The sequence below is a fragment of the Pan paniscus genome, chromosome 7 (assembly GCF_029289425.2).
Source record: "Pan paniscus chromosome 7, NHGRI_mPanPan1-v2.0_pri, whole genome shotgun sequence".
Taxonomy (NCBI): Eukaryota; Metazoa; Chordata; class Mammalia; order Primates; family Hominidae; genus Pan; species Pan paniscus.
The window spans coordinates 86,022,561-86,048,826 of NC_073256.2; the positions used below are offsets into that span (position 1 = coordinate 86,022,561).

Here is a 26,266-nt window from a genome sequence, read left to right on the forward strand (position 1 = left end):
CTAATTTTTGTATTTTTAGTAGAGATGGGGTTTCACCATGTAGGCCAGGATGGTCTCCATCTCTTGACCTCGTGATCTGCCGCCTGGGCCTCCCAAAGAGCTGGGATTACAGGTGTGAGCCACCGCACCCAGCCCTGAGGCAGGAGAATCGCTTAAATCCAGGAGGCAGAGGCTGCAGTGAGCTGTGATCTTGCCACTGCACTCCAGCCTGGGCAACAAAGACTCCATCTCAGAAAAAAAAAAAAAGAATCAGAAAACCTAAACACAATGTAAAAATATCGAACAAGGAAACATGGAGTTAAACTTGCATGGATAGATAATCCTTTTTAATTTAATAATTTTTGGCAACCATTCTTTGTATTTCCTATAGCACTTAGCCTAGGCTAGGGATGGCCTAAGGGTAAAAGGAAGTCAGGAAGAGAGAAAGGAGAGTTAATGGTGCTGAATGATTTAGTTTAATGAGGAAAACTAAGCTAACTGGTTCACACTAATGTGTGCACATAAAAGGAAGAAAACAACAAGAAAAGAGTAAACTGCCTGTCAGTTTCCAACTGCTGGCTTTGTGTCAACAACACCCATCAGAAGATCATTTCAATGTGAGCCTACATCATCCTGAGTTCAGTAGTCCATTCTGCGTATTAAGTGCAGAGGAGTCTACCCTGTGAGACCAGGATCGTGATTCTACTCTGAATAGTTAAACGACTGAGGGCATTTTGTCAACTTAAATTTTTTTTTTAATTCTACAGATGACAGTGCCTACCATGCTGTCATTTGAAGAAAATACCACAAAAATAGTGATATAAATAAATATGGGCAGATTTTGCCTAAAGCAAAAGATATATATTTCAGTATTCTCAATTTTAGTTTAGATTAATACTGATTTTCAGTAGATAGTGCCCAAAGCCTGATACCTGTACCTCAAATCAAAGTGCCCATATCTTCATGGATACATATACATCCAGTTAAATCAGATATCTAATCACAAATCTTCTCACATCTATGAACAAAGGAGGGATTAAAAACTCCAACAAATATTCATTTGAAATGTATTTCAACCATGTCATATCCAATATGGTCAAAGTTTCTCTTAGGCCTTGATATGCTTAATTTTTAGTATATAGCACTTAGTACACAACAACAAAGTAAACTGGTACTACATGAAGTATGTATTGTGTTTTATTGTACAGTGGAGAACTTCTCCCCCATGTTGGTATTTAAGAGTTGGGCTGTACTTAGCATGTGTGAATAATTCACCAACCTACCCTCACCCTATCCTCCCACCCCAAATCTTCCAACACAGAGAAAACTTATAAATAAATCCAAGGTCTATATAAATCCACAGTGAGTTCAACTTTCTGTAGTGAAAGGAAAATTACATTTCAAAGCTATATTGCCAAATAGATTTATATAACTCTTGCTCCTGTTTTGATTATCAATGCCAAGTAAATTTTATTGGCTAACTTTAAAAATGCTTAAAATGTGAGACTAGAATGGAAATACTGACCTAGCTGTACATTAAAAATCATAGTTCAGTCTGTTCAATAAGTTTTGTCTTTTTAACTCAAACTACAGAATTCCATTTTTCATATACTCAAATCTGGAATTTGCATTTACACTCATAGATACAACTCTTTTGGAAAGTCTAAGGAAGTATATAAATAATCATATTTTCAAATCAAAATCTTAAGGTATATTCAACAAAGTTGTCCTTCAGAACATTTTGTCCACTTTATAAATTTAAGACCCAAAATATAATAATTATATTTTTACATAGTATGTCCTACTCAGCTTTGAAAATAAACTAAGTAAGAGAAGCTAAAGTTCTATCTGAACCAACTCCTGATATACTGCAAGGCTATATACTAAACTTCATTTCTTCAATAGTTAAAGTATTTTTCCCAGAGATACAAACTATTAAATTTTTCAAGATAAAGGTTCTAAGTAATTCTATAGTCACTATATTTCAAACAATCTGTTCTTTGCGAGAAAAGTGATTTATCCAATGAACCACAGATGCCACTTACAATCTAAAATTTCTAATATTGCATGAGAGAAAGAATGCTGATTCATATTAATAGCATATCATGTTTACAACAGAAAAAGGAATTAGAATAGCTGTCCCCCATGCCCCTACCCATAATCTGTGAGTATAAAATCAAAGTCTCAGAGTAGAACTTAAATAGTTTAGGTAGTCATTACATTTCAAATGAGTCGTCATGTTTCAGTTTGGAATAACAATTACAAGTTAAGGTCTCCTAATGAAATATAAGTGAAATAATGTTTGGCTTTTAAATTAATTTTGAAGTCTTCAAATATGAATATGATTTTCATGTACTACAACTGTTGTCACAAATATTCTTGTACTAGGGGTATTTAGGCAGAAAATGGAGCTCAGTGGTTAAGGTCAAGGTCTTTGGAGTGGCAAACTGCCTCTTACTTGATATGACCTTGGAAAAGTCATTTAACCTCTCTGAGCTTCAACTTCCTTATCTGTTATTTTGAAGACAACCAAAAGGCACTTACATAATGCCTAGCATACAGTAAAAGAGCAATAAGTAATAGTTGTTATTAGTATTATCAGTAGAATCTCTGCAAATTGCACTTGTAAAATAGATGTGAATCAGAAACAGCTGTATAATCCCTAAAATTTTACTTTCAATAATTCTTAAAGGTCAGACTTAATTCCTTCTATAAATGAAAAATTCTGATTGCAGAAAGAGAAGCGAATGTCTGAAAAAGGTAAGAAAGAACAAAAAAATAAAACGAGACAAGAACCCAATAACAACTGACATCCTGAAGCACAAAGAAAACTGTCATGGACACAAGGAAAGGAAATAAGTAGTCAGCTTATAAAATTATGCCTACCGCTACCTTTGATAATGAGTTCAAACACATCAATATATAGGGCAGGAAAATGACCAAAACATTTCCCCAACCTAGAAACAAAAAACGAAATAAGTTACATTTTGTATCAAGTGGCAGGTAGTGGGAAAATATTAATTTATTTGGTTTGCAGCGATATAAACTGGACAACTTTCAAATCTACTTTGCTCTCTATAAATATACCACAAAACACATCTAATACGTTAATATGATCCAGTATGGAGACGAGAAGCTGCCACACTTCCTTCAGGTTTGTTCTTTACTTGATTGTAAGAACCTTCTGGGACAGTGACAAAATAAATGTGGAATTGGAAGAGTTATCTTCTTAATTCTACCCTGATTAAGCATATTTGGATACACAAAATATCTAATACAACTAATTTTTCATAACATTTAAGAGCTATATACCTTAAGTTCACGGTATAAATTAATTTCATATCTAGAAATAAGCTTAAGAGTCTGGGCGCAGTGGCTCACGTCTGCAATCCAAGCACTTTGGGAGGCCGAGGCAGGCAGATCACTTGAGGTCAGGAGCTCAAGACCAGCCTGGCCAATATGGTGAAACCCCGTCTCTATTAAAAATACAAAAAAAATTAGTGGTGCATGCTGGTGGACACCTGTAATCCCAGCTACTCATGAGGCTGAGGCAGGAGAATCGCTTGAACCCATGAGGCGGAGGTTGCAGTGAGCCAAGATTGCACTACTGCACTCCAGCCTGGGTGAAAGAGCGAGATTCCATCTCAAAAACAAAAAATGAAATAAGCTTAATAAACTATTTCTATTTGTATTTACAAAGTTCAGTGTCTCTGAATATAAATATATTCTTAATGTTTATTACCCAATAATTACTTTAACAAACGTTTATTTAGTCTTTACTGTATACCAGGCACCATCCTAAGTGTTAGGGATGCTGTTTTGAACAAGATAGAAATGGTCCCGATGTTCATGAAGCTAGTAGGGAAAGTTGTAAAGAGTAAGTAAAAATGTATCACATGATCATAAATATTGTGATAAAAATCAATTTCAGCTGTGTGATATGGAGTGCTTGAGAAGCTATTTTACACAGGTTGGACAAGAAAGGTTGGCTCATTGCATTTTATAACATCTACCCCTGTAAGTCTGAGATTTGCTGCTAAAATCTGTAGTAACTTTTCTTTTCTCCTGTTTTATGCTAGTTTGCTAAGAAATGAGAAATACCACCACTCAAATTTTTACATATAAAAATAAATATAATAAACATTTTGTCAGGCTATGAAATTAGAATAAACTGTAATCAACTCATCCAATAGGTATAATGTAAACTCATCCCAAATAGATATAGTAACCACTGATAAACAGATATGAGCATTTTACCTTTAAATGTTATTCCCAATACATTTGTAGGGAACTTTCATAATAAAAATGAAATATAGACAAATATACAGTTTATTGTTTTTATTTAAAATCATCTTATTTACATATTTTCCTAAACTATATACAGAATTTTAAATTTTTAATTAAATATCAAAGTATCCAATATGAAGAATTCAACGTTAACTCACCTGTGCCTGTAAACAGTGCAGAAGATCTATAAGTGTGTAGCCAAATCCAAGAGAAATCTGTAATATAAACAAACAAATAAACGTGAATAAAATCTGCAGAATCCTGTTAAGATTCCTTAGAGCAGATGTGATTTTTATAACCGATTTTCAAAGTAATACTTGTTAATTGCCATCAATACACAAGTAATATGCATTAATAACATCTCTTATTAAATCGCATGGTAAATCAAGAAGTAGACTTGCTGCATTACTTTTATTTGTACAAGGTAATGTAAAATATATAAGGCTGCATTTCATTGTGAATTATGAAGTGCCTACAAATTCTGAGTGGCCGTCCTTATACTTTAACTGCTTGTCTAACCACCAGCCTTCCCTATGAGACAAAAAGCTGAGTAAAAGCAGGAGGCCCTAGTGACCTACTCCCACACTGCATTCCTAGGGCTGTGCCCAGCACATTGTAACAGGCAGAAAATGTGTGCTGAATAAATAAAGAAAGTTCCCATGCTAATCTTAATTTACCATGATTTACAGTTTACCTATATGGAACCAAAAGGCCTGAATGACTAAATAATTTCTTATCTCAAGAATTATCTTTTATTTCCCCCCCTTCAGAGACAAAATTTCGTTCTGCTACCCAGGCTGGAATGCAGTGGCACTATCACAGCTCACTGCAACCTCAAACTCGTAGGCTCAGGTGATCCTCCCGCCCCAGCCTCCCAAGTAGCTAGGACTACAGGCATGCGCCACCACACCCAGCTAATCTTTTATTTTTTGTAGTGGTAGGGTCTTGCTAAGTTGCCTGGGCTGGTCTCGAACTCCTAGCGTCAAGTGACCTTCCTGCCTTGGCCTTCCAAAATGCCAGGTTACAGGTGTGAACCACCATGCCCAGCCAAGGACAGCCTTTATGGCAGTAAAAGTGATGTTATAATAACCAAGATAATTTGCAAGAGAAAAGGTGAATAAGAAAAGGAAGAACTGAATATTTTCAATAATGAGGGCAACTGTTTGCAATGTTTCTTCAGAGTCTGTGTCTTTGTGAACAAAGTACTTCGCTGTAAATGAGCCTGCAGCTTTTCGTCTGATCCTTCCACTGCACCAATTAAGTTTGTTCCCAAGAAACACAATGAGGAATATGAAAACAAGAAGTATGTGCTTACAGCATTTTATGTATATTAATATTTACTGCTTTTGTATATTTTATGGACTCAAGAAAAGTGGCTTGATTGCTACTAGTAACGATACTGAAAATGTATCTCTTTTTAAGAATAATTTTTAAAAAACATTAAACACTACTAGATTTAATCAGCTCCAAGGAATGTTTTTATAACTAAGCTACTAGATTTTTCTTCCTTCAGATGACATCCATCAGTAAGAATTTACAATTTGGATTATCAAAACTTAAAACATTACTAATTCCTTTAAGAGCCCTTTACTCGTTAAAACAGTAAATAGAATCCAGTAGCACAAACAAGTTAACATCAATTTAATATCAAAATTACTATTTTTCTTGGACACTAGAAACATCTGATTTCATAATCTAAAAGGTCTACAGGGGAGAGAAACAGAAAAAGATGGCATTTTGATTTTTACCAAGACCTGGCCAGTCTTGAACTCATCATATATAATGAAATGCAGCTAGTGTATTAGTCAGAGATACTTCATGAAAAACAAACAAAAAGAATCTATATGCAAATAAGAAGTTATCACAGTAAATAAAATGAATGGATTCTACTCAAGTGGCAGTCAGTGAATAGTGTGCAATAAACTTAAGTAATAGGAGTCATCAACTCTTTCTAACACTACTGGGATAAATGTATTCATTATGCTGGCCTACTTAAGCCCGTTATAATTCTATACCAACAACTAATTTGCTCAAGGACATCATATTATGCAACAATCATGAGCTGAAACTTGTGATATTAGTAGGAATTATATTAAATGATTACTGTTGGCTCTATACTATTCAGTAAGCTTTTATTAATAAGCTACTATAACATGAGGCAAAAGTGTCAATGCACCCATGCTAAAGAAAGATGTTAGCCGGGCACAGTGGTTCACACCTGTAATCCCAGCACTCTGGGAGGCTGAGCGGGTGGATCATGAAGTCAGGAGATCAAGACCATCCCGGCTAACACGGTGAAACCCCGTCTCTACTAAAATACTAAAAAATTAGCCGGCCGTGGTGGCAGGTGCCTATAGTTCCAGCTACTCGGAGGCTGAGGCAGGAGAATGGCGTGAACCCAGGAGGCAGAGCTTGCAGTGAGCCGAGATCGCGCCACTATACTCCAGCCTGGGCGACAGAGGGAGACTCCAACTCAAAAAAAAAAAAAAAACCAGAAAGATGTTTAGGAGATATAAAGATACTAAAATTTCCAAACATCTAGATACCTTGGTGTAACATTTTAAACAAAAAGAATAAAATACTTCCATAAAAACAGAATTACAAACTTTTTCATAAGTTACTAAGAGAAACTAGTAGTCATTTAAAGCAAAAGTGGAGGTAACAAAAGCTCTATAATAAAGAAGCATCTCGTTACTGCTCTGTCCCGAGAGTTTTCACAAAGCCCCTCTAAGAATGTGTTTCAAGGGAAGGAGTAGGGATAATTTTGGGGATATCTGCAAAATAATTATCTGATAAAGGACACATATCTAGAATATATTATATAAGGAGCTAAATTATTTGATAAAGGGCATGTATCTAGAATATATAAAGATCTCTTACAACTTAATAATAGGACAAATAATTCAATTATTTTTAAATGGGCAACATATTCTGCAACTCACCATGAGATATACAATAAGGAAAAGTACATGAAAAAATACTCAACATCATTAGTTATTAGGAAAATGGAAATTGAAACCACAATGAAATATTCTACACAACCAGTAAAATTATCTAAAGTGTTGACAAGGATATGAAGAAATCAGAACCCCTTTTAATCCACTGCTGGTAGAAAATGCAATAGTACAGTCATTTGGGAAAACAGTTTGGAAGTTTCTCACTACACAATGCAATTTTATCCCTGATGTTTTCATTTCTCTTGGGGAAGAGATATCCATACAAAGAGCTGAATGGAAATGTTCACAGCAGTTATTGTCCACAATAGCCAAAAATTGTAAACAATACAAATGTTTATCAAGGAATTTTCTTAAATGCTGTACATCCATACAGTGGAATACCACTCAATAAAGGGGAATGAATTATCAATATGTGAACAACACAGATGAACCTCAAAAACATTATGCTAAATGAAAGAAGACTGACACAAATACAACACACACTGTATTGTATGATTCCATTTATTTGAAATTTCTAGAAAAAGTAAAACTATAAAGACAGAAAGCAGGCTGATGGTTTCCAGTGTCAGGATATGGAAATGGAAACTGACTAAAAATGGACACAAGATAACTTTGTGGGGTGATAGAATTGTTCTAAAACTGAATTGTGTCCTAAAGAAGATGAATAACAGACACAAGATATATGACTGTAAAAATGTACTGAAACTCCTGCTACTTAAAATGGGTGCATTTTATGGTCTGCAAATTATACTTCAATTTTTAAAATGCAAAAAAATTTTTAATGTTAAAAAATATTTTAGTGATTTTTCACAAATGCACCTGTGTGTCCTTGCTCTTTCTTGTGTGATAACTACAGTTTCCGCGTGAGTAGGGATCTAAGGGTAAAGGTAGTTCTAGCTGCATATGGTGGTGTGAACACCTGCCATGTAAAGCATCAACTAGCAGGTGGAGTAACACCTCACGAGTCTGAGGCAAAAAGCAGTCAGGACTGAATCTACACCACACATAAATAAGACAGCTGGCAGCATTAGAACCGTGTAGGTTAATGGCAGGGCGTGAGAGAGAACTGAAGAAGATATGCTCAATATTTCATTTTATTTATTTTTTAAGTGAATGGATAGAAACAGACCCAGAGGAAGCAATGGAAACTGGGAAGAAAATGAAATGACAGCTGTAATACTGGCTAAAAGAACATTTTAATTTATAACTACTATAATAAGAGATGTGCCATACTTTATTTGGCTTAACAACAACGTAACAATAGCATCAATAGCATTTATTGAATGCTTATTCTGTGAGAGCACTGAGTAGAGAACTTTTTGTGTGTTACCTAATTTAACCTTCATAACAATCCTATGAGGGTAGGCCCTGCTACTATCATGTCCACCTTATAGATACAGAAACCTAACTGGGGAGTAAAGAGCTCTGTCTAAAGCCAGAGAGCTGAGGAACTAGCAAAAGTCTGGGTTCTAACCCACAAGAGTCTGACTCTGGAGTTCATACATGATCTTACCCAGTAGGCTGTTACAGAAGGTCACTGTTTTGATAATGCTATTTTTGCCAACTTGATTTGAAAAAGCAAATGGCAGAAATGTGACCAACCTGAAAACTGCCTTCTTGAGGTTTTTGGTATAGTACTAACAAGACCAGCAAAAGGTATTCCCTACATCTTGCACCTTTGGCAGACACTATTATTAAATCTTGGCATTATTATTTTCTCAGCCCAAATGTAGGCCTCACAATTTTCTCAAAGTTGCTACCAATCAAAGGATGCAATCACTAATAGAGCTGGTATGTAAATAAAGATATGTCTGTTGCAGGGCATGGTGGCTCCCGCCTGTATTCCCAACACTTTGGGAGGCTTGAGCAGGCATATCACTTGAGCCCAGGAGTTCGAAACCAGCTTGGGGCAACAAGGTGAAACCCCGTCTCCAAAAAATACAAAAAAATTAGCTAGGCATGGTGGCGCATGTCTGTAGTCTCAGATACTCATGAGGCTGGGATGGGAGGATCACTTGAGCCTGCGGATGTCAAGGCTGCAGTGAGTCGTGATCACGCCACTGCATTCCAGCCTAGGTGACAGAGTGAGACCCTTTCTCAAAAAAAAAAAAAAAAAAAAAGAAAGATATGTTTGTCAACTCAAAACAACCAAGTCAATTTTTTCATGGACAACTGAAAACATGGAACAAACAGGCTGTTGGAAAGAGATGACTAAACAAAAGGGCAGCCCAACAACTATCACACTTCATGTTTCAGGCCAGCCAGCACCACCTTAATCAAGCCAGCCAGACAGACTGGCAGGAAAAAAGAGAACGCACAGGGAACAGAAGAAAAAGCTAAGGAAGAACTGCTCAAATTACTTAAGATTTTTCAATAGTTCCAGCCAAGCACATGTGAATTTATACCCATAGTGTACACTCATAATATATGATTAATACAAAATTTATTTTTCCCTTTTTTTGCTTAAAAGCACAAACTCTCAAACATAAAAAACACCTTTAAGTCACCACAGGATATAACCCCAAGAAGAAAGTCATACTTTCACGACTTACCTTTGAAAACTATTTCAGATTATTGAACGTGATATTGTTATTATACAAATATATTACATATATTTGTAATGCAAATGTGTCCTAATATATAGCCTTCATATGAATTTTAATAAAATAGTAAAATTCCAAAGTTTCACTGCAGAAGACTTAATAATATAAAGAATGAGGACTAGACATGCAAAGTAAAATTGTTCCCCAATAAGTTTGATGGTGCTAATAAGCATCTAGACCTCAGAAGAATAATTTATAAATTGACTAACTTCTATATATACTGCAGACAAGCTCATGATTTCTTTCTCTGTTTAAAAGGCTATACCTCCACTGCAGACAATAACTCTTAACTAATGAAAATGTTTAAAGGTAATTTTCTTTTTTTTTTTTTTTAATATAATTTTTTATTGATCATTCCTGGGTGTTTCTCACAGAGGGGGATTTGGCAGGGTCATAGGACACTAGTGGAGGAAAGGTCAGCAGACAAACAAGTGAACAAAGGTCTCTGGTTTTCCTAGGCAGAGGGTTTGTGTCCCTGGGTACTTGAGATTAGGGAGTGGTGATGACTCTTAAGGAGCATGCTGCCTTCAAGCATCTGTTTAACAAAGCACATCTTGCACCGCCCTTAATCCATTTAACCCTGAGTGGACACAGCACATGTTTCAGAGAGCACAGGTTTGGGGGTAAGGTCATAGATCAACAGGATCCCAAGGCAGAAGAATTTTTCTTAGTACAGAACAAAATGAAAAGTCTCCCATGTCTACTTCTTTCTACACAGACACGGCAACCATCCGATTTCTCAATCTTTTCCCCACCTTGCCCCCTTTTCTATTCCAGAAAACCGCCATCGTCATCATGGCCCATTCTCAATGAGCTGTTGGGTACACCTCCCAGACAGGGTGGTGGCCGGGCAGAGGGGCTCCTCACTTCCCAGTAGGGGCGGCCGGGCAGAGGCGCCCCTCAGCTCCCGGACCGGGCGGCTGGCCGGGCGTGGGGCTGACCCCCCCACCTCCCTCCCGGACGGGGCGGCTGGCCGGGCCGGGGGCTGACTCCCCCACCTCCCTCCCGGACGGGGCGGCTGGCCGGGCAGAGGGGCTCCTCACTTCCCAGTAGGGGCGGCCAGGCAGAGGCGCCCCTCACCTCCTGGATGGGGCGGCTGGCCGGGCGGGGGGCTGACCCCCCCACCTCCCTCCCGGACGGAGCGGCTGGCCGGGCGGGGGACTGAGCCCCCCACCTCCCTCCCGGATGGGGCGGCTGGCCGGGCAGAGGGGCTCCTCACTTCCCAGTAGGGGCGGCCGGGCAGAGGCGCCCCTCACCTCCTGGACAGGGCGGCTGGCCGGGCGGGGGGCTGAGCCCCCCACCTCCCTCCTGGACGGGGCGGCTGGCCGGGCCAGGGGCTGACTCCCCCACCTCCCTCCCGGACGGGGCGGCTGGCCGGGCAGAGGGGCTCCTCATTTCCCAGTAGGGGCGGCCAGGCAGAGGCGCTCCTCACCTCCCGGATGGGGCGGCTGGCCGGGCGGGGGGCTGACCCCCCCACCTCCCTCCCGGACGGGGTGGCTGACCCCCCCACCTCCCTCCCAGTCGGGGCGGCTGGCCGGGAGGAGGCGCTGACCCCCCCCCCACCTCCCTCCCGGACGGAGCGGCTGGCCGGGCAGGGGGCTGAGCCCCCCACCTCCCTCCCAGACGGGGCGGCTGGCCGGGAGGAGGCACTGACCCCCCCCGACCTCCCTCCCGGACAGAGCGGCTGGCCGGGTGGGGGGCTGAGCCCCCCACCTCCCTCCCAGACGGGGCGGCTGGCCAGGCGGGGGGCTGACTCCCCCACCTCCCTCCTGGACGGGGCGGCTGGCTGGGCAGAGGGGCTCCTCACTTCCCAGTAGGGGCGGCCAGGCAGAGGTGCCCCTCACCTCCCGGACGGGGCGGCTGGCCGGGCGGGGGGCTGACCCCCCCACCTCCCTCCCGGACGGGGCGGCTGGCCGGGCGGGGGGCTGACCCCCCCACCTCCCTCCCGGACGGGGCGGCTGGCCGGGCGGGGGGCTGACCCCCACCTCCCTCCCGGACGGGGTGGCTGCCGGGCGGAGACGCTCCTCACTTCCCAGACGGGGTGGCAGCCAGGCAGAGGGGCTCCTCACTTCTCAGAAGGTGCGGTTGCCAGGCGGAGGGTCTCCTCACTTCTCAGACGGGGCGGCCGGGCAGAGACGCTCCTCACCTCCCAGACGGGGTCGCGGCCGGGCCGAGGCGCTCCTCACATCCCAGACGGGGCGGCGGGGCAGAGGCGCTCCCCACATCTCAGACTATGGGCTGCCGGGCAGAGACGCTCCTCACTTCCTAGATGGGATGGCGGCCGGGATGAGGCGCTCCTCACTTCCCAGGTGGGATGGCGGCCGGGCAGAGACGCTCCTCACTTTCCAGACTGGGCAGCCAGGCAGAGGGGCTCCTCACATCCCAGACGATGGGCAGCCAGGCAGAGACGCTCCTCACTTCCCAGATGGGGTGGCGGCCGGGCAGAGGCTGCAATCTCTGCACTTTGGGGGGCCAAGGCAGGCGGCTGGGAGGTGGAGGCCGTAGCGAGCCGAGATCACGCCACTGCACTCCAGCCTGGGCACCATTGAGCACTGAGTGAATGAGACTCCGTCTGCAATCCCGGCACCTCGGGAGGCCGAGGCTGGCGGATCACTCGCGGCTAGGAGCTGGAGACCAGTCCGGCCAACACAGCGAAACCCCGTCCCCACCAAAAAAACATGAAAACCAGTCAGGCGTGGCGGCGCGCGCCTGCAATCGCAGGCACTCGGCAGGCTGAGGCAGGAGAATCAGGCAGGGAGGCTGCAGCAAGCCGAGATGGCAGCAGTACAGTCCAGCTTTGGCCCGGCATGAGAGGGAGACCGTGGAAAGGAGAGGGAGAGGGAGACGGGAGAGGGAGAGGGAGACGGGAGAGGGAGAGGGAGAGGGAGAGGGAGAGGGAGAGGGAGAGGGAGACGGGAGAGGGAGACGGGAGACGGGAGAGGGAGACGGGAGAGGGAGACGGGAGAGGGAGACGGGAGAGGGAGACGGGAGAGGGAGACGGGAGAGGGAGACGGGAGAGGGAGACGGGAGAGGGAGACGGGAGAGGGAGACGGGAGAGGGAGACGGGAGAGGGAGAGGGAGACTAAAGGTAATTTTCATTTTCCAAAGTCCTCTGTAAGGTCAACAGAATCGTGGCAAAACTCCCTTAAAATAACATTTAGCCCTGATAACTTACAGGTAAACATTAACTAACCTCCTAATTATTCTTTCCAACTATTCATTTTGCCTATTAAGGTATACAAATTAATACAGATAAATTTTTAGGTTAATAAAACCAGTGCTTAAAGTTAACTCAAAGTCAATCTTAAGATGTTCTTTTGTTATTTTAACTCAGTTTAATAAAAAGCTTCTGAAAGTACAATTAGTCATAAGTTAAACAAGTAGAGATTTAGATATACAATTTAATAAATTTTCATCCTCACTAAATGTAAAAAAATTCATAGTCCATAATTATAACAGATATATAGAAAAATATATCAGTTTAAAAATTCTTAAGCTACAGTTACATACACATCCACAATTTACATATATGACACAGTGAAAAATAATATATCCATCACACTCACGGATCTCATTATGCCCATTCCTTTCCATCTTGTCTCTTGCCTACCATGGTCAGAGGCAATACAATAAAGCAACTATAATAAAACAGCAACTCTGTAAAGACTAGTATTCTTGCCCAGAGATAGACCTAGACAACCAATTAATCTCATATCTGTAGTTGAATGTACAAAGTTCAAATTTGGAAAAGGATGAAAGATACTAAATTGGCAGCCCTTGACTTGAAAATAGCACTTGAATCCATAGAAATGGTTAAGATTTCTTTGGCAGAAAATATAAAGAAAGGAGGGTGGGAGACTGGAACTAAGTCTTGAGGAACTTCTACAGGTAAAAACTATGTAGAAAAGGAATTGACCAAGGAAAATGAGAAGAAATTACCTAAAAGACAAGAGGAAGACCAGCAAAGACAAGTACTATGAAATTCCAGAGGAGATAATTCCAAGAAGGAGAGGGTGGTCCCCATTGTTCAATGACACTGGAAATTAAGATTTCTACTTGATGTGGCAATCAGAAATTACTGGTGCCCTTTATAAGGACAGTTTCAATGGAGAGATAAAGATATAAATCAGGCTAGAGAAGGTTGAAGTGTTGACATGTGAAAAGGAAATAAGAATTTGGATACGGCATGTACAAATGATTGCTGTCATTATCTTATACTAAAATTTATCTTCTCCTCTAGACTGTGAGCTGTTTGAGGGCAAGGATGAGGTTGCATCCATCTTTGAGTAAGACAATAACCTGCTGCTGGACTAGTAATTTTTAAACAACTGCAGAAGTCCTAGGGCTTTTATTAGGGTGCTTTGCCAAAAAACTGACAACAGTCTTTAACAGAATTATGGCGGGGGGGGGAAGATAAGTTATTGGGCAGAAATTAATCTTTCTTAAACAGAGGTAAAAGTCTCAAGGATAGTTCCCCACCAAGACTAGAGCATGCCACCCTAACAACCAATCCACCCCCACCTCAAGTAAAAAGGCCCCAACACACTATAAGTAGAATTTTTATTGTTTTTCTCCCAATAGTGTGGATAATTTTTAGATTATAAACTCCCCTCAGAAATTCATCTTCTCCTTAGCTTTTTTCCCCTAATTACTGTTGCAACGACCATTCTGACACAACTGAGCCTAGAATCATTCCTTTTATATCCCTTGGGTACAATACAGACGAGCCTATAAAACACTTCAAGATTCTGTATAATATACAGTCATGCACTGCATAACAACATTTGTCAATGACACACTGCATATCCCATGGTGGTCCTGTAATATTATAATACCATATTTTTACTGCACTTTTTTATATTTAGACATGTTTATATACACAAATATTTCCCATTGTGTTACAACTGCCCACAGTATTCAGTATAGTAACATGCTACACAGGTTTGTAGCCTAGAAACAATGGGTTACACCAGATAGCCTAGGTATGTAGCAGGCTAGACCATCTAGGTTTGTGTAAGTACACTCTTGCCTAATGAGGCAATACTCAGAATGCATCTAAGTGATGCGTGACTATATGCATATTTTTTTTTTTTTAGACCAGTCTCGCACTGTCGCCCAGGCTGGAGTGCAGTGGCATGACCTCGGCTCACTGCAACACCTGCCTCCCAGGTTCAAGCAATTCTCTGCTTCAGCCTCCTGAGTGGCTAGGATTACAGGTGCCCGCCACCATGCCCGGCTAATTTTTTTGGTTTTTTTTTTTTTGGTTTTTTTTTTTTAGTAGAGACAGAGTTTCACCATCTTGGCCAGACTGGTCTTGAACTCCTGAGCTCATGATCCACCCATCTTGGCCTCCCAAGGTGCTGGGATTACAGGTGTGAGCCACCGTGCCTGGCAACTATATGCATAATATCTTAAGACTATGGGTAAGAAAAGAAAGTGGACCAGAAGTAACTAGCTTTTTTTTTTTTTTTTTGAGACAGGGTCTTGCTCTATTGCTCAGGCTGGAGTGCTGTGGTGCAACCACAGCTCACTGCAGCCTCGACCTCCTGGGCTCAGTTGATCTACCCATGTCGGCCTCCTGAGTAGCTAGGACTATAGGCATGCACCACCACACCTGGCTGATTTTCATATTTATTTATTCATTCTTTTTTTTTTTTTTTTGTAGAGATGGGGTTTTGCTATGTTGCTCAGGCTGGACTTGGAACTCCTGGCCTCAAGTGATCTTCCCACCTAGGCCTCCCAAAGTGCTGGTTTTACAGGCGTGACCCACCACCCCAGCCAACATTAACATTATATATGTATCTACAAAGGGCAGCGGCAGTCTTTAACTTCCAACACCTAAAGTACCCTCAAAGACAGCCTCAGAGGAACCAGCACAAACTTGCCACCAAAGGCACCCTTCCCCAAATGATGGTCACTGTCAATTCTCACCTCCTACAAAGAGGTCAAATCTATCAATAGAACATGACCGCATTAAGATATAATCATTATTTCAATATAATAAAAGGAACATTAATTTTTTAAAATGCACACAAAGCATGTACGAGGGCAGGAGAGGAGGTGTCTCCTTAAAAAGGAAGACAGTAAGGTAACACAATTTATCTAAAGTCAAAAAACTTACAACAGACCCGGATGTCAAACCCAGGACTGCTCGAGCACAGGACCTGTATTTTTACTGCTCTGCCTGCCTGCTAGGCAGCACCGACCCACCAAAACAAAGGATAGCAAGCACCAAATGAACAGTATTTTAAACAGAAAAAAAATTGAAAACAGCTCACAAGTGTGTATAATAGGTATTCATAGCCATAATGTTTTAATCAAACAAAAGTAAGTTTATTTTCTTTGACTCAAATTATAATTATGTATTATGCGATTAAGTATGTCAATATTTTACAGAGTTGTAGAAAGAATGTAGTATTCCAAAAGCTAGCACCAGACTAAGAGAAAAGCTTTGCAACTCACTGTGTAGGACAGTGAAGAACTTTACCTGTGGAGTAGTTAGTACCTAGCCACATTTTAATCAACTTTCTGTATTTTACTGAGTCATCCCATGGATCCAAATGTCACTCAGAAGAAATGTTATCAGAAAACAGATTTCATTAGAAATGTGGCCCTACTGTGTGAGACTATATAGAGTTTTTTGTCTTCCTAAAAAATTAAAAATGGGATTTTTCATTTTACTAGGTGCCTAGGTTCTAACAAAAACATTGAGGAATACTGGAGAAAACTGGATCCTATGGCAACAGTACCATTTCGGGAAAAAATTGAGATCTAGAGCAAACTTAGAAATCACGTTTCAACTACTGAGTTTCACAGATGGAAATCTAGGGCTCAAAGAGATTAGTACCTCTACTGATGACAGGACTTCTCCCAGTCATCATGACTAACAGAGTTTCTATGAACCCAGGAACAAATATATCATTAAAACTTGGGCCTCACTATCCTATCTTAACCAATTGCTATTCAACCTCCACGTCACAGAAGGGCACTATGTACACAAAAAGGTGTGAAAGGGCCTTCTAACTTAGTTGTGAAGCTAGAATTTATTGATAACATATCTAACATACAAAACATAAATAAAACTGGATAGATCTTGAGATGAGCATTCCAACACCCTAAGCATACAGAATAACAGGAGCTACCTTTTGTTATGAAACAGATGCCAGTTCCCCTGCTATAAATTTTACATGCTGGTCGGGCTCAGTGGCTTATGTCTGTAATCCCAGCACTTCGGGAGGCTGAGGTGGGAGGATTATTGAACTCAGGAGCTCAAGATGAGCCTGGGCAACAAGGCGAAACGTCGTCTCTACAAAAAATACAAAAATTAGCCAGGTGTGGTGGCGCGTGCCTGCAGTCCCAGCTACTTGAGGGGCTGAGGCTGGAGGATTGCTTGAGCCTGGGAGGTTGAAGCTGCAGTGAGCTATGTTTGTGCCATCACACTCCAGCCTGGGTGACAGAGCAAGACCATGTCTCTTAAAAATCCATTTTACAGATGAGGAAACTAAGAGAAGTTAAGCAATTTGCTCAAGTTAAAGCAAGAGGAAGAAATACCAACTGAATCCAGGTCGTTCTGAATTCAAGGCCTCCACTCTCCCAGGTTGCTTCTATTACTGCTTCTTCTGCCAGGCTCCCTTCTCTGCAATTCTTGCTCTACCCAACTCCTTATTCCCTCAAAGAAAAGGATTTGATATCAAGAAGATACTTTCTAAAAGCCAGCCTTACACAGCAGTCACAAGCACCAACTTAACAATGAGTTACCCAAAAAGGTTTCACTAACAAGATTATTCAGTTATTGGCTGTTGTACCTACATAAGCAAAAAAAAAAAAAAAATAGAAGAAATAATACAATATTGCAGGATAAAAGACAGTGAAGAAAAAAAAATTTAAGGCTGTGACAAAATGAGAACTTTACTTGACACAAGGAATTTCATTAGAAAAGAAGACAATTCTGAAACCTAAGGTGGGAGACAGCTAGGAAAACAATCTATTGTGGCTAAATTTTTCTTCAAACTGGGGGGTCCCAGAGACCAAGAATGTATATAAATGTCCATAAAACATCCATGAAATTTTCTAATTTCATGCTTTCATTTTGATGAAAATTTGAAATTACTTAACATATGGATATGCTGAATCATGTGGACGACCATTATATAACTGATAACTTATTGCCATTTAATTTCAGGACTTCCATTTGTGCTTACATTCGTGTTAAAGATGAGTATTTTAATTTCTTTGAAGTCAAATCTTGAGAGGGAAAGTTTTCTATGAATTCAGTAAAGAAAATTCATGTGGAGTATTTGAAACATCTTCACACAGCTACTAGCAGTACATGCTGAACTCAATGTAACCTGAGCTCAGCAGATTATACACAGCAATTTTGTTACAGCCAAATACCCTTGCATGGTAGTGCTAATTTAAATCTTATCGATTTGGTAGTTTTGTTTATATTTAGTTAGTAAATCTATTTTTGTTTTATAGGTCTTAATTAAACTAAAATCTTCTATATTGAAAAGGAATCTAGTAACATACTAAACTGGCTGCTTTTCATAGGAGCCATTAACCAAGTTAACATTCCCAATTATTTACATAATAAATATGGCCATAAAATGTAGATTTTAAGAATCATTCATGTACAGGTTTTGTTTACCAAAAATTTCACTGACAAATCAAAGGCCCTACCAGTGGTACCCAAAATATGTCTCTGAACTGTAACTAAAGAACAAAGTCTTTTAAAACTAAAAGAAAAAATGTAATCCTTTTTTATAAAGCTAAATTTCAGTAAATGTGAAGAATCTGACTTTATTATAGATTATGAGCTTACTGTTTCATGGGGCTAAATTTTTCTTTTATTTTCTGAAATGCTGATGCTAGTAAGTGGTCATTTTCATTTTCATATAATGACTTGACAAAACTGAAATTGTGGCACTCCTATGCCAGTTTGCAGATTTGGGAAAAATTTTTAAATAGAAACATGGAATCATAATCTGGGTACTACTGGCCTACAAGTTATCTACTATGAAATGGGGTGTGTGTGTGTGTATCTGTGAGTGTATTTATACATACACATATATGTGTGTGTGTGTATAAATATATATATATAAAAAACATGTATATACATACACATACAAATAGATATAGATACACAGTTATAGGTATTCTCCTCTGGGAATTTCTATTCCATGGGGGAAATTCATTTGTAGCATGAACTCCCAATTGGGAAGTTCTTATTTCTATCAAAAGGAATCTAACACCCCTCTTTCTAGCCCATCTAGGACAAAGAGCACTCTAGGCAGTCAGGCCACAAACTACAGCATGGAGAGAAAAGAGGAGCTATTACCATTTGATATCTAAACACTTGGAAATAGTTATTTTGCTAGACATCCTAGAATAAACCACAGCCTAATAGTGTTAATAATAATAATGACAAGACAACAAAAACTCTGAACAGAAACTGTGAAAGATTAAAGACAGCAATAAACTCTTTGCTGCTACTCTCATTGAGAACTGAAGTGTAACCACCCTTTCCCTGAAGCTGGGGTTGCCTTAATGACTGGCTTGACCAAGAGAATATAGCAGCAGCAGTATTTTGGGACTTCTGAGCCTTGATGCTTCAGCCTGGGACTCCTGAAACCCTCGATCTTAGCATTCTGAGCTGCTACGTATGTATGACTGCCTTGAGGCTGCCATACTATGAAGAAGCCCAAGCTGGCCATGTGGAAAAGCCATATGAAAAAAGAGAATTAAATGCCCAGCCAGGCCCCATCTATTATAGCCCCTGACAGTTCCTGGTCTTCCCAACTAAGACTCCAGATACAGAAGAGACAAACCATCCCTATTGTGCCCTGTCCAAATTCCTAACCCACAGAATTATGAGCTATATTAATAATAAATTATTGTTTTAAACAATATATCACCAGAACAAAAATGAATCGCCTTTCATAAATAGTAATAAGGACTTAAAAAAAAAAAAAGAAACATCTCAGGCAGACAAGCTGGAAACCAGAATGGCAACAAACACAAAAAAGGATTACGATGCTTAAGGATAAATAAAAATTCATTAATTCATTTACCCAACAAAGATTTATATACAAGGGATATATAAACAGGGATATATAAAGGCTCTGGGAATATAATGGTTTAAAAAAACAAAAGAAGTCCTACCTTCAAGGAACTTACAAGAAAACATTATGTATCATAGTGGTATCTTTCTATATACAGTACTTAAATTTTTTTTTTCCCCCCACAAAAATTGCTAGCCTTGGCCAAGCGCAGTAGCAAGCACCTGTAATCCCAACACTTTGGGAGGTCGACATGGGAGGACTGCTTGAACCTAGGAGTTCCAGACCAGCATGGGCAACATAGTGAGACACCATCTCTACCAGAAATAAACAAGAAATTAGCTGAGTGTGGTGGTGCACATCTGTGGTACCAGCTACTCAGGAGGCTGAGGCAGGAGGATCATTTGAGCCCAGGAGATTGAGGATGCAGTGAGCAGTGATCACACCATTGCACTCCAGCATGGAGACAGAGCAAGACCCTGTCTCTAAAACAAACAAACAAACAAACAAACAAAAAAACGAAACCAAACAAAAAATAGCTAGCTTTTTATGGACATAACCAACAATTCAGATCAAATCAAAACACAGGCCAGGCGCAGTGGCTCATACCTGTAACCCAGCACTTTGGGAGGCCAAGGAGGGAGGATCGCTTGAGGCCGGGAGTTCGAGACCAGCAAGACCAGCAAGGGGCCAAGATGGTGAAACTCCGTCTCTCCTAAAAATACAAAAATTAGCTAGGTATGGTGCGGGGGGTGCCTGTAATCCCAGCTTCTTGGGAGGCTGAAGCACAAGAATTGCTTGAATCTAGGAGGCAGAGGTTGCAGTGAGCCAAGATCACACCACTGCACTCCAGCCTGGGTGACAGAGCAAGACTCTGTCTTCCCAAAAAAAAAAAAAAATCTCATAGAGTGACCGAGAGTTTGAGTTCCTCTATGAGAAGGAAGTGAAGATTGAATCAAAATCCCACAAAAAGTTATTTGTAGTTTGTAGTATCTAAACACACTTTAGTTAACTATAGTATATAATAAAATGTTTGGGTTCTGATTTCAGACCATAAATTCAAGGCATGCGTAACGAATTCTTGTTATTTTTTCTTCATAAAGTATCAGGTTAAAATATCTTTTAAAGATACGCTTACAAATGTACATAGTAGACCTTTTCTATTTCACTGTAGTCAAGATTCTAGGGCCTAAAATGGGCAAAGCAAGTAAGGTCAGTAGTAAGCTGTTGTTTTAACAAGATTTATTTCTGTCTAGGTGTGCTACAATTCAAACAAACACACTCACTATTCCAGTGACTAAAATAATTTTTAACTGCTCCTTTTATTAAAGCATAGACAATTTAACCTTTCATAATATCATCCTCAGGGCTCTAAAATTATTCACACCTTTCTATTTGTAGCATTTCTCTATTCAAATTTCATACAATGCCAAAAAGAACACAAATAGAGAAAATTATTCTACATGGTATTTTTAAATAAAAGAAAATGTCTGATATCACATTGTAAAAGAACAACGCAGTAAATAACTATGTTTATGGTCTCTTAGGCAAAAGACCGTAGTATGTCTTAAAATCATTAGCACCTAGCACAATGTCTCGGTAGTAGATTCTCAGCAATTGTCTGTTGACTGATAACACATTTATTTCCTAGTTTTTTTTTAAGTGTGTCCAAGAAAAATAAGCAATGCTATTTTTTATCCCAGTAATATTTGAGGCAAAGAAAAAAAAATGTTTTCAAAAGAGGTCACAAAGAAACATACCTGCCCTTTTCATTTTCTCTTGAAAATATTTTAAAAGGAATAGGGTGGGGGAAAGTGGTAACAAGTGCTATGTGCTCTAAATGTCAGTATCGCACAGATGACAATGAAGCAGTAACAGAATTATAAACTAACTTGTGTTTTCTTTTCTCTCATAATTTCAGTTTTAGCACATTACATAGTAATTTGTCAGAATTTCTTTTTTAAAATATGATGCAAAAAAGAAAAAAATTATCACTGCTAAAAAGCAACTTATTAATTTTTTACCCAAAACACAGTATAAAAGTCGTAACAGTGTACTGCACAAGAACATCATCAGGATCTTTAAAATAACAATACCAACATTCCATTATTAAAAGTTGCAATATCTGGGAAGAAGATACTGAAGAATGTCTTACTTAACAGACAGCTCATTGTTCTCTTCTAGACTGGTCTAGAGACTGGCCATGGCATCAGAACATGCGTCAGAAGACCTGGCCATCTTCCTGGATCTCTGTGAGACCCAAGGCCAATCACTTAACATTTCTAGTCCTCAGTTTCCTCAGTGACAAAAGGAGAGAGTGGCACAATTGTCCCTAAATCCTGTTTAGGACTAAAAAATTTCTACCATCCTCAAATAAAGAGCCATTAGTCTAAACAAGGTTTTAAGGCATCCACATCTTCTATTTGCTTAATTAAGGTACAATTATTTCCTTAATCTTGCACTAAACACTTTACAAGTTTCAAATGCCTAGAGATAGACTACTTTCTTATTTTATCTTTACAACAACTCTGTGAGGTATGTTGACCCTGTAATTTTGATGTGCATTAGGAAAATGCCAAAAGGGAGGCTGAGTGAGGTGACGTGGTTTGATTAAAGTCACTTAGCCAAGAAAAACCTGGAAATCAGATCTTCTGACTCTAGCTCAGTGCTCACGCAAGAGATTTCCAGAAACAAGCCACTTTTAAATCCACAAGAACTACAAGGAAGGGGAAAAAATGGTGTTTATTTTTAAATGAATATACTGTTTCTTTAAATCCAATGCCATAGTCTTAAATTCCCTAAAACAGTACAATTTTAGGCCTTTATATCTCAAAATTATTTTCAAGACTCCTGGAACAAGAAAATCCCAGTGGCTTAACACATTATCAAAATATTACCATCTATCAGGATTTCCTAAATCAATGTATCTTTCTTGGGGAAAAAGGGGGTCTGTATGAAATTAAGATTTGGAATATTTGTAGATTAATAATGCACATAAGGTCTTTAGTTTAATCTAGCATTTCACAAATTTGCTGACTGATATATACTTCAGACTTTTTATAAAATACCAATGGTCATTCTAAAGCACTTTTGTTCCAATGAACAAAATCATCTTGGAAAACACTTCTGTGTATTTTTAAAAGATGATCATTTCCTAAATAAAAAACAAAATTATTATAATTTTTCCTTATTTCTCTAACATCCACATTTTCATCTTTTCTGAAAAGGTAAATTATCTTACAATTTGTACATTTAACATGACAGTGTCCCTTTTTTCATTTCCTGAAAAGCTGTTGACCCAATATTGTACTTCGTAATCAACAGCAACTTGGAATAGAGAACTATGGTAAAAAATCTTCTCATAATCTTAAAGTGTACTCTCGTGACACAAATGACATGACATCATATTAAAAGGTCTCCTTCTTAGCTAAATCACATACCCAGAACTAATACTGAAAAATCTGGGGAGACTTCAATTCAGATGAAATGTACACTTTAAATACATATTAGCAAAGACAGGTAATTGGGGGAAAATGTACATCAGAGAAATAACATTTGAATCCATCTTAAACTATTATAGAGATCTGTATCTAAAATTGGGAACAAACATTTACAGGTAAAGGGGAAGATAAATTACTTAATCACTGAGCCCATTAACCTACTTGTAACATGGAAGTAACTATTAATATAAGTGTGGTTTTGCCCTATTTATAAAATAGCAAATGATAAGGCAAAGGCTAATTAGCTAATCTGAATTTATCTTGTGCTCATGATTTTATAACACTAGATATATCTATTTATTCCCAAAGGGATTAGGCATTTCTAACCCTTCCTCTAGGCAACGATGAGTTCCCTAATAACCAAACAAGTTTCTTTTTACTTCTAACTAATAATGTTTAGCAAGTCCAAAAATACTTTCAAATGCTTTTGAAAATGTAAGGCAGCTTAGAAATGAGCTGTTTTAAGTAATGGTATTTTAGAAGTGGTATAACTTACCACTTCAGGCAAAGAGGTATGACTTGTCACTGGTAATAGTGGTAACTCGGGAAGCTGAAAAGAGTTATTTTGAGAAAATAAGAAATTGTGGGCTCTAGTCTCAAACCTCACCCTTCACCTCATATATATGAAATGTTATGCTTCTGTAATTCACAAATCAAATTTCTGTTTAAAACTGGAAGAATTAACAACAGAGTAAGTTATATATTTACTTTTAAGGTACACACACGAAAAAATTTTTAGGAATAGAAGTACTCAGTGTTGGCTAAAAGATTTTAGATATTTCAGTCACTTCCTAATCCTTAAAATGTTTATACAAGTTTCTCCCCACTTCCTCCACCATCCCCCTATTATATCCATTTTATAATTCAGAAGGTGATCTGTTAACCAGGCCATAAACAGAAAGTAAACTTCAAAAACAACTGCTGGCCGGGCGAGGCGGCTCACGCCTGTAATCCCAGCACTTTGGGAGGCTGAGGAGGGCAGATCATGAGGTCAGGAGATGAAGACCATCCTGGCTACAGTGAAACACCGTCCCTACTAAAAATATATATATATATATATATATATATATATATATATATATATATATACACAAAACATTAGCTTGGCATGATGGCGGGCGCCTATAGTCCCAGCTACTCGGGAGGCTGAGGTAGGAGAATGGTGTGAACCTGGGAGGCAGAGCTTGCAGTGAGCCGAGATCACGCCACTGCACTCCAGCCTGGGCGACAGAGCGAGACTCTGTCTCAAAAAAAAAAAAAAAAAAAAAAGCAACTGCCTTGTCCACAAATAAATGAGTAAGTCATATTTTAAAATAAAGTACAGAATGCCACAAAGACTCATAAAGGCATCAAAGTACAGTATGCTTCACCAACCTATATTATCCTATTTCTATCTATGGAGTAAAATTATATAAAGTGACCTCTCTGCAAGTGAGTTTAGACTCCAAATGCTAGATTAAGGAATTATGTCTAAACTACTTACAAAAACAATAACAAACAGCATATTTTGGAAGGTCACATTAAAAAAATTGAACTACCATCTCCAGTGCCTAAATTCCATGATGTAATAAGCCTGTATGATGGATATAACAAGAAATTTACACTCTGCAGATTGTTAAACTAGAACAAAATCCCTGAAACACTGAAAAGTGAGGGTTTTGAAATGTTTTTTAAATATGAAACCAAGCAGCATTCATTTCCTAAATGTAAAATATAATTTAAAAAATAATGAAAAGGATTGTTATTTAAGCATTCCAAAATTGTTTTTCAGCAACTGCTATGCTTTTTTAGAATATTAAAACTGTATTATTGTATGTGTGAACAAGACTGTTGTCTTTCTCAGTTATATAATGAATTGAGAATTGAACCATGTTTCCTAAGGCCTACAAGAGAAACACAAGTGTGCTATGTAATCAATGCTTTCTAGTAGACATTTCATTGAACTTATTCATTTTATCTAGCAGGAAGGCAGAAATGATAAATGCTGATGTGGGTTGATACCACTCACTCCTACATATCTGAGCCTCTTCATTTATTTGAGTGTCCTAAATCTCCAACATGTTCAATAAAATACTGGAAGGTAAAGAAGTTTTGACGAGCTAAGGAAGGCAATGCACTGTGCCTCACAATCACTTTTTGCCTATGTCTTACAGAAATCAGGTAAGATACTTGACACTGATTATAAAGGGATGATCATCTAGTTTGTTGATGATGCTGATGATACAAAAGTCATTCTGTGTTTGATTTCTTCCTCTTTTCTTTCAGGTGTCTTTTTGGGCATTCAACACCTCTAAGAAAAAGAAAGAATTGAGAAAATGAGGTAAAATTCCAACCTATGAAATTTCATTTCCAGCAAAAACACTTAAAAAACAAAACAAACAGAATAACCTCTTAGAGACCCAAAAGAAAATACATTAAAACACTAAAAGTGGTTGTGTATGGATGACGCCATTATGGATAGATTCTTTCATGTCCACGCCTTCTAAATTATAACCATATTATTAATACTTATATTTAATACCAAAACAATAAAAGCATTATTGGGAAAGTAAGTTAAATGATTCCAAACATTTTAACTACCCTGACCTTATACTACACAAGACAAAGGGGAAGTCGCCTATAAAACTTGACACTATAAACAAATACAAAAGTATCTCTTGCTTATTCTTTTCTTCCCTGTGTTAACAAAGGGAAAAGGAATAAAGGAAAATAAAGCCATGAGGACACACTCACAAACCAAAACCACAAGAAAAATAATCTAAAACCAGACTGCAGGAGTCAGGAGGAAGGTACCATTCTCTATAAGAAGTGATTTTGCAACACTAATAGCAAACCCACATTCCTGCCACAAGCCTCATCCACAACCTAATGCTTTCAAACAG

General features: G+C 39.2%; 1 protein-coding gene across 16 annotated transcripts in view; it reads right to left on the bottom strand.

The window, feature by feature from the left end:
- The window catches only part of NCOA2 (nuclear receptor coactivator 2), a 301,642-nt gene that overhangs the window by 183,064 nt on the left and 92,312 nt on the right, over positions 1–26,266 (bottom strand). For 12 of the 16 annotated variants that reach the window (XM_055116654.2, XM_063606817.1, XM_055116644.2 and 9 more), the window contains exon 2: positions 4,425–4,481. The exons of 2 other annotated variants lie outside the window; for them this stretch is intronic. The gene's annotated coding sequence lies outside the window, so the exon portion shown is untranslated. Of the gene's footprint in view, positions 1–2,871; positions 2,937–4,424; positions 4,482–26,266 lie in introns of all 16 variants that reach the window. 2 more of the 16 variants (XM_063606818.1, XM_063606815.1) reach the window with 1 other exon arrangement.